Source organism: Ziziphus jujuba, chromosome 8 (assembly GCF_031755915.1).
Source record: "Ziziphus jujuba cultivar Dongzao chromosome 8, ASM3175591v1".
Lineage (NCBI taxonomy): Eukaryota > Viridiplantae > Streptophyta > Magnoliopsida > Rosales > Rhamnaceae > Ziziphus > Ziziphus jujuba.
Window position 1 is genome coordinate 135001 of NC_083386.1, and position 5000 is coordinate 140000.

Here is a 5000-nt window from a genome sequence, read left to right on the forward strand (position 1 = left end):
GCTTCTTCATGGATGCTTGTTTGGTGATTGCTGGGGGCGCTGCCCGAAATGGGGGACGAAGGACACCTGCACTCGTGTGGGAGTCTTTCCGAACCTTGCTTGGGGGGCAATCTCGGCGGGATCCGGGTGGGTGTTTGTGCGGGGGTATGCTACGGTGCCTAGGCATGCAGCACCATGTTGTAGCCCTATGGGGCCGTGGATTGGACCATCGGTTGCGTTCTTCATGCTTAGCGGTGCTGGCTCGGATTCAATTCGAGGGCAGGCATGCTTGGTTGGCCTATGTGCTGATTGGGTTGTTTGCAGTCGGTTGAGGATGGGTCATGCTGTACGCGATGTGTCACGGTCCCACCGCTCTAAGCGTACAACGGGGCCGTGCGGTGCTTACTCGCCCCTCGCGGGTAGTAAGCCAACCGTTAATGTCCCTCGCAAGCAAATAACCCACACGATATTAGTATTGTGCATGCACCAAGCAAGCAATAAAATAAAGCATGTAATCACACAATCGTTAGAAAATAGGGTCAGTAAACAAGGCAACAATACGATGAACTAGAAATGCGTTCGTTTTATTCGGTCTCGATGGAGAGAACAGCAGAGAGGTTTACAAGCACGCTATTACAAGTTCTCACCTATGCTAGTGGTCTAGCCCAACAACTCGCCGACTAGCCACCCCCCTCCAAAGAGCTTATCGGGCCATTTTCATTCCGACAGGAATACATATCAAAATATGCGAGGAATCATAATGGCACTATTTCGAATAACAAAAGCTAGAGATCCAAGCAAGTGACCATGGGCTTGACTCATGACCCTGGATGAACTTGGCTTGGTATTTACAATCAAAATGCGAAGGAGTGTATGACTCTTACATCCTCCCCCACTCATTCCATCGACGCCCTCGACGACTCCGCTGCCTTGAACTCCTCGATCTGCTGCTTGTAGGCTGCCAAGTTGCCTTCCTTCTCCCAGCTGGTTTCTTCTTCTCCTAGTCCCTTCCACTTGATGAGGTATTCTCGTACTGGCTGACGATGCACGCTTCTGGTTCGTTCTGCAAGGATCTCCTCCACTTCCTTGGTTGTCTTCGGCAGCTTGGTCTTGACTTCGGCTCTTGCTGGAGTGTTGCGCGCTGGATCCTCCTCGTCGGCGTAGTATGGCTTGAGGTTGCTGACGTGGAATACCGGGTGCACTCTCATCCATCCTGGGGTAACCACCTTATACGAGGCCCTCCCTACTTTGGCAATGATCGGCATTGGTCCCTCATATTTTCTCATCAACCTGGGGTCTCTGTCCCTTAGCCAGCGAAATTGCTCTCGAGTTAGCTTCACCATCACCATATCCCCCGCATTGAACTCTAGGGGTCGTCGGTCTTTGTCTGCCCATTTCTTCATCCGATTTGCTGCCTTCTCCAAGTAGGCCCTGGCTATTTCCATGTTGTTCTTCCACTCTTTGGTGAAATTGAAAGCCCTTGGATTCTTTCCTTGGTACTCATCGACTGTGTGTGGAAGTAAGGGCTTCTGGCCGTTAACTATTTCAAAGGGGCACTTACTTGTGGGAGATCCCTTCTGTGCGTTGAAGCAAAATTGAGCTACATCAAGTAGTTGCGCCCAATTCTTCTGGTTGGCACTCACAAAGTGGCGTAGGTACTCCTCCAACATGCCATTGAATCTTTCTGTCTGCCCGTCCGTTTGTGGGTGATAACTGGAGGAAATATTGAGCTGGGACCCAAGAAGCTTGAATAGTTCTGTCCAAAAAGATCCCGTGAACTTGGCATCTCTATCGCTTACAATGTGGCGCGGCACACCCCAATATTTCACCACATACTTGAAGAATAAGCGGGCAGTTTCCTCGGCCGTACAGAACTTTGAGGCAGGGATGAATGTTGCATACTTCGAGAATCGATCCACAATAACCAAAATACTTGAAAGATCCCCGATCTTTGGAAGGTTGGTGATGAAATCGATTGACACACTCTCCCATGGGCATGACGGGACGAATAGAGGTTCCAACAGCCCTGGTGTTTTCTGCCTCTCAACTTTGTCCTGTTGGCACACAAGACAGGTTCGGATGTAGTCCATAATATCGTCACGCATCTGTGGCCAATAATAACCCTGTTTGATTAATGCATACGTCCTTTGCCACCCCGGATGTCCAGCCCACAAAGTGTCGTGGCATTCTCTCATTAACATCTTTCTTAGGTCTCCAGCCTTCGGGACAAATAACCTATTTCCTTTTGTCCACAGCAGGTCATCTTCCTCCCAAAATTGACGAGTTTTTCCCTCCTTGCACAACTTGAGGATATTCTGAGCACACTGATCTCCCCCTAAATGCTGCTTTATCAGCTCTCGCATTGAATTCGCGATAGTACTCGCAGCCATGTTAGCCACCACCCTTAGTGCCGCAAGCTCCGTCTTGCGACTTAGGGCATCCGCCGCCTGGTTCTTGGTCCCCGCTTTGTGCTCAAATTGAAGGTCAAACTCCGCAATGAATTCCTGCCAACGAGCTTGTTTTGGGGTCAGTTTAGGTTGTGTAAGGAAGTGACTAACGGCTGAGTTGTCAGTCTTTACTACAAAGCTTGACCCCAATAAGTAGTGCCTCCAGGTTCTTAAGCAATGAATTACGGCAAGCATCTCCTTTTCTTGAGCCGTATAGTTTCTTTCTGCCGCTGATAGCTTCCTGCTTTCGTAGGCGACAGGATGACCATCTTGGAGTAGGACTCCACCTAAAGCGAAGTCAGATGCATCGGTTTGGACTTCGAAGGGTCTGGTGATGTCCGGCAGGGCCAACACTGGGTCTTTCATCATAGCTTCCTTTAGATCCTGGAATGCGCCCTCACATTCCTTGCTCCACTCCCAAGGCACCTCCTTCTTTAGCAATTCCGTTAGGGGAGTTGCTTTCTTCGAGTATCCTTTTACGAAGCGGCGGTAGTAATTTGCCAATCCCAAAAATGATCTAAGTTCTTTCACATTAGCGGGAGTTTTCCACTCTTGGATGGCTTTAACCTTCTCCATGTCCATACGGATCTTCCCCTCCTCGATGATGTGTCCCAGAAACTTGATTTGTCTTCTGCCAAAAGCACATTTTTCCTTCTTCACAAATAATTGATTTTCTCGGAGTCTCTGGAGTACCATTCGAATGTGTTCGACATGTTCTTCCAAGGTAGGGCTGAAGATTACAATGTCGTCAAGATACACCACCACAAATTTGTCAAGGAAGTCTCGAAATACCTGGTTCATGAGGGTGCAAAATGTTGCTGGTGCATTCGTCAACCCAAAAGGCATCACCAGGAATTCGAAGGCTCCGTATCGTGTGACGCAGGTGGTTTTCTCTTCGTCCCCTTCAGCAATTCTCACTTGGTAGTATCCTGATCTCAAATCCAATTTAGTGAAAAATTTGGCTCCGCTTAGCTGGTCGAACAAGTCAGCAATCAAAGGGATCGGGTACTTGTTTCGCACCGTGACCTTGTTCAGGGCTCGATAATCTACGCACAGGCGCAAAGTTCCATCTTTCTTCTTTTGGAATAATACGGGAGCGCCGTAAGGTGCCTTCGAGGGTCTCAGAAACCCTGCTTCCAAAAGTTCCCCGAGTTGCTTCCGTAGCTCTGCCAGCTCAGGAGGGGCCATCCGATAAGGTGCCTTTGCTGGAGGTTTTGCTCCTGGTATCAATTCGATGTTGTGGTCAATATCTCGTCGAGGAGGTAGGTTCCTTGGTAAGTTGTCCGGCATCACATCATTGAATGATTTTAAGGCATCCAGCACCATAGGAGGGGTAGTTTCATCATCTTCACCCTCCCTCGCTACCACTAATGCTATGTAAGAGGGTTCTTTGCGTCTTACCCCCTTCTTAAATTGGAGGGCCGATAGAAGTTTGGGGTTGTTCAGTTGCTTCCTCTGTACGGGAATTACTCCTGTTTGTTCCCCCATCATCAACAGGCTGTTAGCGGCGGGAATAGGGATTGCCTTCTTCTTCACTAGAAAGTCCATTCCCAAGATTACATCAAAATCATCCATTGGTACTACAATCAAATCCACCCGGTCCTCCCAAGTTCCCAACTTGAGAGGCACTTGTTTCGCCAGGCCCACCGTAGGTAAGGCTTTGGAATTTACTGCTTTCATTTGCCCCGCATCCTTTTGTAAGCGTAGGCCCAGCCTTCGAGCTTCAATCTCTGAACAAAAGTTGTGGGTGGCACCTGTGTCCACCATCACACTCTTTGCGGCCTTTCCATTTATCGCCGCATCCACGAACATAAGACCTTTCTCATTGGTCTTCCTGGCCTGAACGACCTGTCCATTAAGGGCATTCAAGAATCTCAGCGCTCCCACTTGTGCGCCGTCTTCTCCTTCTTCTACTACCTCCTCTCGCCCTCCCTCGTGCTCTTGGGAGCGAATAGATGCTTGTAGAGCACTAAGAGCGGTCTTATGGGGGCATTCGCCCACTCTGTGGGGACCATTACATAGGAAACATGTAAGAGGCCGGGGTCTAAATCCGAATGCATTGGGGTTCCGCGGTGGAGGCTCTCTCGTGTTCGGAGGTTTCCTACTGTCGCTTCCCCCAGGTCTTGGGAGATTGGCAGGCCTGAAGGGTCTACTGCTATTGGCATTCGAAGGAGACGGTTGGGGCCTTCTATTGATGGGGCTCTCTGTTGAGTAGTCCATTAGGCGCTCCGCTGCCCCTAGTGCTGAGGCTAGGTCTTGTACTCTCTGTCGTTGAAGTTCTGTCCTGGCCCAAGGTTTTAGCCCTTCCAGGAAGTAGAAGAGCTTATCCTTCTCAGACATGTCGCGTATATCGAGCATGAGGGCCGAGAAGGCTTTCACGTAGTCCCTTACATTACCCGTCTGTCTCAATTCTCTCAAATGTCGTCGGGCAATGTAGTCCACATTCTCGGGAAGGAATTGGTTCTTGAGTTCCTTCTGTAGCTGGTCCCATGTGTCAATGATGCACCTATTGTTCTTGATATCTTCGTATTTGGATCGCCACCACAATTTTGCATCATTGGTTAGGTACATTGT